Genomic DNA, 12969 nt, shown 5'->3' with positions numbered 1-12969 from the left:
TCCACACTTCCATAGGCAGGGAGGGTGCTGGAGCTCCACACTTCCATAGGCAGGGAGGGTGCTGGAGCTCCACACTTCCATAGGCAGGGAGGGTGCTGGAGCTCCACACTTCCATAGGCAGGGAGGGTGCTGGAGCTCCACACTTCCATAGGCAGGGAGGGTGCTGGAGCTCCACACTTCCATAGGCAGGGAGGGTGCTGGAGCTCCACACTTCCATAGGCAGGGAGGGTGCTGGAGCTCCACACTTCCATAGGCAGGGAGGGTGCTGGAGCTCCACACTTCCATAGGCAGGGAGGGTGCTGGAGCTCCACACTTCCATAGGCAGGGAGGGTGCTGGAGCTCCACACTTCCATAGGCAGGGAGGGTGCTGGAGCTCCACACTTCCATAGGCAGGGAGGGTGCTGGAGCTCCACACTTCCATAGGCAGGGAGGGTGCTGGAGCTCCACACTTCCATAGGCAGGGAGGGTGCTGGAGCTCCACACTTCCATAGGCAGGGAGGGTGCTGGAGCTCCACACTTCCATAGGCAGGGAGGGTGCTGGAGCTCCACACTTCCATAGGCAGGGAGGGTGCTGGAGCTCCACACTTCCATAGGCAGGGAGGGTGCTGGAGCTCCACACTTCCATAGGCAGGGAGGGTGCTGGAGCTCCACACTTCCATAGGCAGGGAGGGTGCTGGAGCTCCACACTTCCATAGGCAGGGAGGGTGCTGGAGCTCCACACTTCCATAGGCAGGGAGGGTGCTGGAGCTCCACACTTCCATAGGCAGGGAGGGTGCTGGAGCTCCACACTTCCATAGGCAGGGAGGGTGCTGGAGCTCCACACTTCCATAGGCAGGGAGGGTGCTGGAGCTCCACACTTCCATAGGCAGGGAGGGTGCTGGAGCTCCACACTTCCATAGGCAGGGAGGGTGCTGGAGCTCCACACTTCCATAGGCAGGGAGGGTGCTGGAGCTCCACACTTCCATAGGCAGGGAGGGTGCTGGAGCTCCACACTTCCATAGGCAGGGAGGGTGCTGGAGCTCCACACTTCCATAGGCAGGGAGGGTGCTGGAGCTCCACACTTCCATAGGCAGGGAGGGTGCTGGAGCTCCACACTTCCATAGGCAGGGAGGGTGCTGGAGCTCCACACTTCCATAGGCAGGGAGGGTGCTGGAGCTCCACACTTCCATAGGCAGGGAGGGTGCTGGAGCTCCACACTTCCATAGGCAGGGAGGGTGCTGGAGCTCCACACTTCCATAGGCAGGGAGGGTGCTGGAGCTCCACATCCACACTTCCAGCCACTGCATGCTGGCACTTCCACCTTGCTTGCTAAGTCGGCGTGATCTTGCCCAAAAAGTCCCTCCTCACCTCCAGCTGGAAGTGGAAAAAAATCCTCCACCTGCTTGGCCGAGGTTCTGGAAGCCAGCAGCTCGCAGAATGTTGCCAAAGTTTCACTGGAAGGAAAAGAAAAGAGAAGACCGAGTGCGCATTTCACCTACCGCCGAATGTCCACAAGAGGGAAGTGTCACTCCGTCGCAGAATCTGCGCCGACGCACTCGGCACCCTTCGAATTTATGGTGCCGGTGCGGGTGTTCTGGGTGCAAAAAGGCCGCCCAAGTGGTAGAAAAAAATCAGACTTCGTCTCTTAGGTCGAAATTAATGCCAAGTTTTGAAATGCGCTGGCAGGGGTGGACCAGGGCCCGTTAGAAGTGCTTAGCCGAGGTCCTGGAAGCCTAACCCGGCGTGATCTTGTGCAAAAAGCCGCTGCTGAGCTCCAGCTGGAAGTGTAAAAAGAACCGGGCTGGATCAAAAAAAGAACCGGGCGGCCCGTTAAAATTGCTTAGCCGAGGTCCTGGAACCCTAACCCGGCGTGATCTTGTGCAAAAAGCCGCTGCTGAGCTCCAGCTGGAAGTGTAAAAAGAACCGGGCTGGTTCAAAAAAAGAACCGGGCGACCCGTTAGAAGTGCTTAGCCGAGGTCCTGGAAGCCTAACCCGGCGTGATCTTGTGCAAAAAGCCGCTGCTGAGCTCCAGCTGGAAGTGGAAAAAGAACCGGGCTGGATCAAAAAAGAACCGGGCTGGATCAAAAAAGAACCGGGCGGCCCGTTAAAATTGCTTAGCCGAGGTCCTGGAAGCCTAACACGGCGTGATCTTGTGCAAAAAACCGCTCCCGAGCTCCAGCTGGAAGTGTAAAAAGAACCGGGCTGGATAAAAAAAGAACCGGGCTGGATCAAAAAAGAACCGGGCGACCCGTTAAAATTGCTTAGCCGAGGTCCTGGAAGCCTAACACGGCGTGATCTTGTGCAAAAAGCCGCTCCCGAGCTCCAGCTGGAAGTGTAAAAAGAACCGGGCTGGATAAAAAAAGAACCGGGCTGGATCAAAAAAGAACCGGGCGACCCGTTAAAATTGCTTAGCCGAGGTCCTGGAAGCCTAACCCGGCGTGATCTTGTGCAAATAGCCGCTGCCGAGCTCCAGCTGGAAGTGTGAAAAGAACCGGGCTGGATAAAAAAAGAACCGGGCTGGATCAAAAAAGAACCGGGCGACCCGTTAAAATTGCTTAGCCGAGGTCCTGGAAGCCTAACACGGCGTGTTCTTGTGCAAAAAGCCGCTCCCAAGCTCCAGCTGGAAGTGTAAAAAGAACCGGGCTGGATAAAAAAAAGAACCGGGCTGGATCAAAAAAGAACCGGGCGACCCGTTAAAATTGCTTAGCCGAGGTCCTGGAAGCCTAACACGGCGTGATCTTGTGCAAAAAGCCGCTCCCGAGCTCCAGCTGGAAGTGTAAAAAGAACCGGGCTGGATAAAAAAAGAACCGGGCTGGATAAAAAAAAGAACCGGGCGACCCGTTAAAATTGCTTAGCCGAGGTCCTGGAAGCCTAACACGGCGTGTTCTTGTGCAAAAAGCCGCTCCCGAGCTCCAGCTGGAAGTGTAAAAAGAACCAGGCTGGATAAAAAAAAGAACCGGGCTGGATCAAAAAAGAACCGGGCGACCCGTTAAAATTGCTTAGCCGAGGTCCTGGAAGCCTAACACGGCGTGATCTTGTGCAAAAAGCCGCTCCCGAGCTCCAGCTGGAAGTGTAAAAAGAACCGGGCTGGATAAAAAAAGAACCGGGCTGGATAAAAAAAAGAACCGGGCGACCCGTTAAAATTGCTTAGCCGAGGTCCTGGAAGCCTAACACGGCGTGTTCTTGTGCAAAAAGCCGCTCCCAAGCTCCAGCTGGAAGTGTAAAAAGAACCGGGCTGGATAAAAAAAAGAACCGGGCTGGATCAAAAAAGAACCGGGCGACCCGTTAAAATTGCTTAGCCGAGGTCCTGGAAGCCTAACACGGCGTGATCTTGTGCAAAAAGCCGCTCCCGAGCTCCAGCTGGAAGTGTAAAAAGAACCGGGCTGGATAAAAAAAGAACCGGGCTGGATAAAAAAAAGAACCGGGCGACCCGTTAAAATTGCTTAGCCGAGGTCCTGGAAGCCTAACACGGCGTGTTCTTGTGCAAAAAGCCGCTCCCGAGCTCCAGCTGGAAGTGTAAAAAGAACCAGGCTGGATAAAAAAAAGAACCGGGCTGGATCAAAAAAGAACCGGGCGACCCGTTAAAATTGCTTAGCCGAGGTCCTGGAAGCCTAACACGGCGTGATCTTGTGCAAAAAGCCGCTCCCGAGCTCCAGCTGGAAGTGTAAAAAGAACCGGGCTGGATAAAAAAAGAACCGGGCTGGATAAAAAAAAGAACCGGGCGACCCGTTAAAATTGCTTAGCCGAGGTCCTGGAAGCCTAACACGGCGTGATCTTGTGCAAAAAGCCGCTCCCGAGCTCCAGCTGGAAGTGTAAAAAGAACCAGGCTGGATAAAAAAAAGAACCGGGCTGGATCAAAAAAGAACCGGGCGACCCGTTAAAATTGCTTAGCCGAGGTCCTGGAAGCCTAACACGGCGTGTTCTTGTGCAAAAAGCCGCTCCCGAGCTCCAGCTGGAAGTGTAAAAAGAACCGGGCTGGATAAAAAAAAGAACCGGGCTGGTTCAAAAAAGAACCGGGCAACCCGTTAAAATTGCTTAGCCGAGGTCCTGGAAGCCTAACACGGCGTGTTCTTGTGCAAAAAGCCGCTCCCGAGCTCCAGCTGGAAGTGTAAAAAGAACCAGGCTGGATAAAAAAAAGAACCGGGCTGGATCAAAAAAGAACCGGGCGACCCGTTAAAATTGCTTAGCTGAGGTCCTGGAAGCCTAACACGGCGTGATCTTGTGCAAAAAGCCGCTCCCGAGCTCCAGCTGGAAGTGTAAAAAGAACCGGGCTGGATAAAAAAAAAGAACCGGGCTGGTTCAAAAAAGAACCGGGCAACCCGTTAAAATTGCTTAGCCGAGGTCCTGGAAGCCTAACCCGGCGTGATCTTGCCCGAAAGTCGGCCTCTATACTTCCATTTTAGGTACCAGGGGCTATTAGTGTACTTGGTCCCACTAGTCAGTGTACTCATCCAGTTACCCCCCGTTTTCCAAAACACCATCGGCACGTATAAGGGGGGGACTCCTGAGAGAGATGAGGTATATGGCAGCGCAACACCAATCCGCTCCGCGCTGGTTCCCATGTCGGCTACGGATGAATAAAACCAGCCTGTCCCCCCTGGAGCTCACGAGACACGGAATTTTTTCTAAGTGCCAACGGCTCTTCCGAGCAAACGTGTCCGCTCCGGCTGGTTCCCCCGTCGGCCTCGAATGACGAAAAATGCCGGTCTCCGCCCGGAGCTCATGACAAACGAAAAATTTTCTAAGTGCCAACGGCACTAGCGAGCGAATGTGTCCGCTCGGCGCTGGTTCCCGGGTCGAACCCGGAAGACGAAAAACGCCGCTCTCCGCCCGGAGCTCATGACAAACGAAAAATTTTCTAAGTGCCAACGGCACTAGCGAGCGAATGTGTCCGCTCGGCGCTGGTTCCCGGGTCGAACCCGGAAGACGAAAAACGCCGCTCTCCGCCCGGAGCTCATGACAAACGAAAAATTTTCTAAGTGCCAACGGCACTAGCGAGCGAATGTGTCCGCTCGGCGCTGGTTCCCGGGTCGAACCCGGAAGACGAAAAACGCCGCTCTCCGCCCGGAGCTCATGACAAACGAAAAATTTTCTAAGTGCCAACGGCACTAGCGAGCGAATGTGTCCGCTCGGCGCTGGTTCCCGGGTCGAACCCGGAAGACGAAAAACGCCGCTCTCCGCCCGGAGCTCATTACAAACGAAAAATTTTCTAAGTGCCAACGGCACTAGCGAGCGAATGTGTCCGCTCGGCGCTGGTTCCCGGGTCGAACCCGGAAGACGAAAAACGCCGCTCTCCGCCCGGAGCTCATGACAAACGAAAAATTTTCTAAGTGCCAACGGCACTAGCGAGCGAATGTGTCCGCTCGGCGCTGGTTCCCGGGTCGAACCCGGAAGACGAAAAACGCCGCTCTCCGCCCGGAGCTCATGACAAACGAAAAATTTTCTAAGTGCCAACGGCACTAGCGAGCGAATGTGTCCGCTCGGCGCTGGTTCCCGGGTCGAACCCGGAAGACAAAAAACGCCGGTCTCCGCCCGGAGCTCATGACAAACGAAAAATTTTCTAAGTGCCAACGGCACTAGCGAGCGAATGTGTCCGCTCGGCGCTGGTTCCCGGGTCGAACCCGGAAGACGAAAAACGCCGGTCTCCGCCCGGAGCTCATGACAAACGAAAAATTTTCTAAGTGCCAACGGCACTAGCGAGCGAATGTGTCCGCTCGGCGCTGGTTCCCGGGTCGGACCCGGAAGACGAAAAACGCCGGTCTCCGCCCGGAGCTCATGACAAACGAAATATTTTCTAAGTGCCAACGGCACTAGCGAGCGAATGTGTCCGCTCGGCGCTGGTTCCCGGGTCGAACCCGGAAGACGAAAAACGCCGGTCTCCGCCCGGAGCTCATGACAAACGAAAAATTTTCTAAGTGCCAACGGCACTTGCGAGCGAATGTGTCCGCTCGGCGCTGGTTCCCGGGTCGGACCCGGAAGACGAAAAACGCCGGTCCTCGCCTGGAGGTCCCAGCAAAATCGGCGAAAAAACGACTAAGTGTCAACTTTCGAAAAAACGGCTAAGTGTCGACTTTCGAAAAAACGGCTAAGTGTCAACTTTCGAAAAAACGGCTAAGTGTCAACTTTCGAAAAAACGACTAAGTGCCCACGGCTCTGCGGGGCTTGTGAGTCCGCCCCGCGCCGGTTCGGCGGTCGGCCTCAAAAAGCAAAAAATCAGCCTCTCTCCCTGGAGCTCACCAAAAATTTGTCGAAATTTTTCTAAGTTCTCCTCGAGGTACCAGGGGGTGAGGTACCCGGGCTAAGGTGCAGTACCTTTTTTGGTCTTCAGGTGCGCCAGAGTACAATGAAATGGTCCCAGTAGTCAGTGTACTCATCGACTTTCCCCCCGTTTTCCAAAGCACCTCGTTTACGAGTATGGAGGAGATGGTGCTGGTCTCCCCACGGCGTCGGACACGCCGTCCTCGACAGCACAAGGTCGGATAGAAGACCTGGAAAGCGCCGTGGCACGCGCTGGAGGTGGGCACTTTGGCGAAAAAACGACTAAGTGTCAACTTTCGAAAAAACGACTAAGTGTCAACTTTCGAAAAAACGGCTAAGTGTCAACTTTCGAAAAAACGACTAAGTGTCACCTCTCTGAAAAAATGGCAAAGTGTCGCCTCTCTGAAAATTTTCTAAGTGCCCACGGCTCTGCGGGCTCGTGCATCCGAGCCGCGCCGGTTCTGCAACCGGCCTAGAATGACGAAAAATAACGGTCTCCTCCTGGAGCTCAGAGCCAATTGTGGCGAAAAAGTGGCAAAGTGCCCACGGCTCTGCGGGCTCGTGCATCCGACCCGCGCCGGTTCTGCAGCCGGCCTAGAATGACGAAAAATAACGGTCTCCTCCTGGAGCTCACAGCCAACTTGGCAAAAAGTTTCTAAGTGCCCACGGCCCTGCCGAGCTTTGGCGTCCGCCCAGCGCCGGTTCCGCAGTCGGCCTCGAATGACGAAAAATAACGGTCTCCTCCTGGAGCTCACAGCCAACTTGGCAAAAAGTTTCTAAGTGCCCACGGCCCTGCCGAGCTTTGGCGTCCGCTCAGCGCCGGTTCCGCAGTCGGCCTCGAATGACGAAAAATAACGGTCTCCTCCTGGAGCTCACAGCCAACTTGGCAAAAAGTTTCTAAGTGCCCACGGCCCTGCCGAGCTTTGGCGTCCGCCCAGCGCCGGTTCCGCAGTCGGCCTCGAATGACGAAAAATAACGGTCTCCTCCTGGAGCTCACAGCCAACTTGGCAAAAAGTTTCTAAGTGCCCACGGCCCTGCCGAGCTTTGGCGTCCGCTCAGCGCCGGTTCCGCAGTCGGCCTCGAATGACGAAAAATAACGGTCTCCTCCTGGAGCTCACAGCCAACTTGGCAAAAAGTTTCTAAGTGCCCACGGCCCTGCCGAGCTTTGGCGTCCGCCCAGCGCCGGTTCCGCAGTCGGCCTCGAATGACGAAAAATAACGGTCTCCTCCTGGAGCTCACAGCCAACTTGGCAAAAAGTTTCTAAGTGCCCACGGCCCTGCCGAGCTTTGGCGTCCGCCCAGCGCCGGTTCCGCAGTCGGCCTCGAATGACGAAAAATAACGGTCTCCTCCTGGAGCTCACAGCCAACTTGGCAAAAAGTTTCTAAGTGCCCACGGCCCTGCCGAGCTTTGGCGTCCGCTCAGCGCCGGTTCCGCAGTCGGCCTCGAATGACGAAAAATAACGGTCTCCTCCTGGAGCTCACAGCCAACTTGGCAAAAAGTTTCTAAGTGCCCACGGCCCTGCCGAGCTTTGGCGTCCGCCCAGCGCCGGTTCCGCAGTCGGCCTCGAATGACGAAAAATAACGGTCTCCTCCTGGAGCTCACAGCCAACTTGGCAAAAAGTTTCTAAGTGCCCACGGCCCTGCCGAGCTTTGGCGTCCGCTCAGCGCCGGTTCCGCAGTCGGCCTCGAATGACGAAAAATAACGGTCTCCTCCTGGAGCTCACAGCCAACTTGGCAAAAAGTTTCTAAGTGCCCACGGCCCTGCCGAGCTTTGGCGTCCGCCCAGCGCCGGTTCCGCAGTCGGCCTCGAATGACGAAAAATAACGGTCTCCTCCTGGAGCTCACAGCCAACTTGGCAAAAAGTTTCTAAGTGCCCACGGCCCTGCCGAGCTTTGGCGTCCGCTCAGCGCCGGTTCCGCAGTCGGCCTCGAATGACGAAAAATAACGGTCTCCTCCTGGAGCTCACAGCCAACTTGGCAAAAAGTTTCTAAGTGCCCACGGCCCTGCCGAGCTTTGGCGTCCGCCCAGCGCCGGTTCCGCAGTCGGCCTCGAATGACGAAAAATAACGGTCTCCTCCTGGAGCTCACAGCCAACTTGGCAAAAAGTTTCTAAGTGTCACATCTCTGAAAAAACGGCTAAGTGTCGACTTTCGAAAAAACGGCAAAGTGTCACATCTCTGAAAAAACGGCTAAGTGTCGACTTTCGAAAAAACGGCTAAGTGTCAACTTTCGAAAAAACGGCTAAGTGTCGCCTCTCTGAAAAAACGGCAAAGTGTCAACTTTCGAAAAAACGACAGAGTGTCGCCTCTCTGAAAAAACGACTAAGTGTCGACTCTGAGAAAATGGCAAAGTGCCCACGGCTCTGCGGGCTCGTGCATCCGACCCGCGCCGGTTCCCCAGCCGGCCTGAAATAAGGCAAAACCAGCCTCTCCGCCTGGAGCTCAGAGCCAACTTGGCGAATATTTTCTAAGTGCCCACGGCTCTGCGTGGCTACGGCGTCTGCCCAGCGCCGGTTCCTGGGTCGAACCCCGAGGACGAGGAATGCCGGTCTCCGCCTGGAGGTCCCAGCTTAATCGGCGAAAATTTTCTAAGTGCCCACGGCTCTGCCGGGCTCGTGCATCCGACCCGCGCCGGTTCCCCAGCCGGCCTGAAATAAGGCAAAACCAGGCTCTCCCCCTGGAGCTCAGAGCCAATTGTGGCGAAAAAACGACTAAGTGTCAACTTTCGAAAAAACGACTAAGTGTCAACTTTCCAAAAAAACGGCTAAGTGTCGACTTTCGAAAAAACGGCTAAGTGTCAACTTTCGAAAAAACGACTAAGTGTCGCCTCTGAAAAAACGACTAAGTGTCGCCTCTCTGAAAAAACGACTAAGTGCCCACGGCTCTGGGGGGCTTGTGAGTCCGCCCCGCGCCGGTTCGGCGGTCGGCCTCAAAAAGCGAAAAATCAGCCTCTCTCCCTGGAGCTCACCAAAAATTTGTCGAAATTTTTCTAAGTTCTCCTCGAGGTACCAGGGGGTGAGGTACCCGGGCTAAGGTGCAGTACCTTTTTTGGTCTTCAGGTGCGCCAGAGTACAATGAAATGGTCCCAGTAGTCAGTGTACTCATCGACTTTCCCCCCGTTTTCCAAAGCACCCCGTTTACGAGTATGGAGGAGATGGTGCTGGTCTCCCCACGGCGTCGGACACGCCGTCCTCGACAGCACAAGGTCGGATAGAAGACCTGAAAAGCGCCGTGGCACGCGCTGGAGGTGTCACTGTGGCGAAAAAGTGACTAAGTGTCAACTTTCGAAAAAACGGCTAAGTGTCAACTTTCGAAAAAACGGCTAAGTGTCAACTTTCGAAAAAACGGCTAAGTGTCAACTTTCGAAAAAACGACTAAGTGTCGCCTCTCTGAAAAAACGGCAAAGTGTCAACTTTCGAAAAAACGACTAAGTGTCAACTTTCGAAAAAACGACTAAGTGTCACCTCTCTGAAAAAATGGCAAAGTGTCAACTGCGAATGTGGTGGTGCATGGAAGGAAGTGGAGGACGGCCGGCTCCTTAAACACAGGCCGAAGAGGAGCGTCAGGGCCGGCTCCTTAAACACGGACCGAGTGTCGCCCTTAACACAGACCAAGCGGAGGACGGCCGCCTCCCTAAATACAGGCCGAACCGGAGCGCGAGGGCCGCTCCTTAAACACGGACCGAGTGTCGCCCTTAACACAGACCAAGGGGAGGACGGCCGCCTCCTTAAACACAGGCCGGAGAGGAGCGTCAGGGCCAGGCTCCTCAAACATGGACAGAGTTTCGCCCTTAACACAGACCAAGGGGAGGACGGCCGCCTCCTTAAACACAGGCCGGAGAGGAGCGTCAGGGCCAGGCTCCTCAAACATGGACCGAGTGTCGCCCTTAACACAGACCAAGGGGAGGACGGCCGCCTCCTTAAACACAGGCCGGAGAGGAGCGTCAGGGCCAGGCTCCTCAAACATGGACAGAGTGTCGCCCTTAACACAGACCAAGGGGAGGACGGCCGCCTCCTTAAACACAGGCCGGAGAGGAGCGTCAGGGCCAGGCTCCTCAAACATGGACCGAGTGTCGCCCTTAACACAGACCAAGGGGAGGACGGCCGCCTCCTTAAACACAGGCCGGAGAGGAGCGTCAGGGCCAGGCTCCTCAAACATGGACCGAGTGTCGCCCTTAACACGGACCAAGGGGAGGACGGCCGCCTCCTTAAACACAGGCCGGAGAGGAGCGTCAGGGCCAGGCTCCTCAAACATGGACCGAGTGTCGCCCTTAACACGGACCAAGGGGAGGACGGCCGCCTCCTTAAACACAGGCCGGAGAGGAGCGTCAGGGCCAGGCTCCTCAAACATGGACCGAGTGTCGCCCTTAACACAGACCAAGGGGAGGACGGCCGCCTCCTTAAACACAGGCCGGAGAGGAGCGTCAGGGCCAGGCTCCTCAAACATGGACCGAGTGTCGCCCTTAACACAGACCAAGCGGAGGACGGCCGCCTCCCTAAATACAGGCCGAACCGGAGCGCGAGTGTCGCTCCTTAAACACGGACCGAGTGGAGGACGGCCGCCTCCTTAAACACAGGCCGAACAAAATGACACAAAGTGTCAACTGCGAATGTTGTCCATCCAAGGAAGGAGCGTGATGCCCGGCCGGCTCCTTAAACACAGGCCGAGAGTCGCCCCGGACGGTCCGCCTCGCGGCGCCCGTCTGCTCGGATAAAATGACACAAAGTGTCAACTACGAATGTTGTCCATCCAAGGAAGGAGCGTGATGCCCGGCCGGCTCCTTAAACACAGGCCGAGAGTCGCCCCGGACGGTCCGCCTCGCGGCGCCCGTCTGCTCGGATAAAATGACACAAAGTGTCAACTGCGAATGTTGTCCATCCAAGGAAGGAGCGTGATGCCCGGCCGGCTCCTTAAACACAGGCCGAGAGTCGCCCCGGACGGTCCGCCTCGCGGCGCCCGCCCGCTCGGATAAAATGACACAAAGTGTCAACTACGAATGTTGTCCATCCAAGGAAGGAGCGTGATGCCCGGCCGGCTCCTTAAACACAGGCCGAGAGTCGCCCCGGACGGTCCGCCTCGCGGCGCCCGTCTGCTCGGATAAAATGACACAAAGTGTCAACTACGAATGTTGTCCATCCAAGGAAGGAGCGTGATGCCCGGCCGGCTCCTTAAACACAGGCCGAGAGTCGCCCCGGACGGTCCGCCTCGCGGCGCCCGTCTGCTCGGATAAAATGACACAAAGTGTCAACTGCGAATGTTGTCCATCCAAGGAAGGAGCGTGATGCCCGGCCGGCTCCTTAAACACAGGCCGAGAGTCGCCCCGGACGGTCCGCCTCGCGGCGCCCGCCCGCTCGGATAAAATGACACAAAGTGTCAACTACGAATGTTGTCCATCCAAGGAAGGAGCGTGATGCCCGGCCGGCTCCTTAAACACAGGCCGAGAGTCGCCCCGGACGGTCGCCTCGCGGCGCCCGTCTGCTCGGATAAAATGACACAAAGTGTCAACTACGAATGTTGTCCATCCAAGGAGGGAGCGTGATGCCCGGCCGGCTCCGAAAACACAGGCCGAGAGTCGCCCCGGACGGTCCGCCTCGCGGCGCCCGTCTGCTCGGATAAAATGACACAAAGTGTCAACTGCGAATGTTGTCCATCCAAGGAAGGAGCGTGATGCCCGGCCGGCTCCTTAAACACAGGCCGAGAGTCGCCCCGGACGGTCCGCCTCGCGGCGCCCGCCCGCTCGGATAAAATGACACAAAGTGTCAACTACGAATGTTGTCCATCCAAGGAAGGAGCGTGATGCCCGGCCGGCTCCTTAAACACAGGCCGAGAGTCGCCCCGGACGGTCGCCTCGCGGCGCCCGTCTGCTCGGATAAAATGACACAAAGTGTCAACTACGAATGTTGTCCATCCAAGGAGGGAGCGTGATGCCCGGCCGGCTCCGAAAACACAGGCCGAGAGTCGCCCCGGACGGTCCGCCTCGCGGCGCCCGTCTGCTCGGATAAAATGACACAAAGTGTCAACTGCGAATGTTGTCCATCCAAGGAAGGAGCGTGATGCCCGGCCGGCTCCTTAAACACAGGCCGAGAGTCGCCCCGGACGGTCCGCCTCGCGGCGCCCGCCCGCTCGGATAAAATGACACAAAGTGTCAACTACGAATGTTGTCCATCCAAGGAGGGAGCGTGAGGCCCGGCCGGCTCCGAAAACACAGGCCGAGAGTCGCCCCGGACGGTCCGCCTCTCGAGGCGCCCGCCCGCTCGGATAAAATGACACAAAGTGTCAACTACGAATGTTGTCCATCCAAGGAGGGAGCGTGAGGCCCGGCCGGCTCCGAAAACACAGGCCGAGAGTCGCCCCGGACGGTCCGCCTCTCGAGGCGCCCGCCCGCTCGGATAAAATGACACAAAGTGTCAACTACGAATGTTGTCCATCCAAGGAGGGAGCGTGATGCCCGGCCGGCTCCGAAAACACAGGCCGAGATTCGACCCCGGACGGGCCGTCTTCTCCCGGCGCCCGCCCGCGTACGCCCCCCATCCCCGGTCGCCCGTCTGCTCCCGGCGGGCCTCCGAGTACCCCCTCACCCAACTGACCGACTGGCACTCATGACCCGCCTTGGTAGGGCCTCCATCGGCCTCGGCTCGTCCGACGTCGGGTGGACGGTTCCTACCCACTGCGGGTCGCACTCTAGCGCCCCGGCCGCTGCGTGAGCGTGCGCTCCCCGCGCCGCCCCGCAGGCCC

The sequence above is a fragment of the Syngnathus leptorhynchus genome, unplaced genomic scaffold, assembly GCF_054491065.1.
Source record: "Syngnathus leptorhynchus isolate UIUO unplaced genomic scaffold, UIUO_Slep HiC_scaffold_882, whole genome shotgun sequence".
NCBI lineage: Eukaryota > Metazoa > Chordata > Actinopteri > Syngnathiformes > Syngnathidae > Syngnathus > Syngnathus leptorhynchus.
This window is presented reverse-complemented; position numbering follows the sequence as displayed.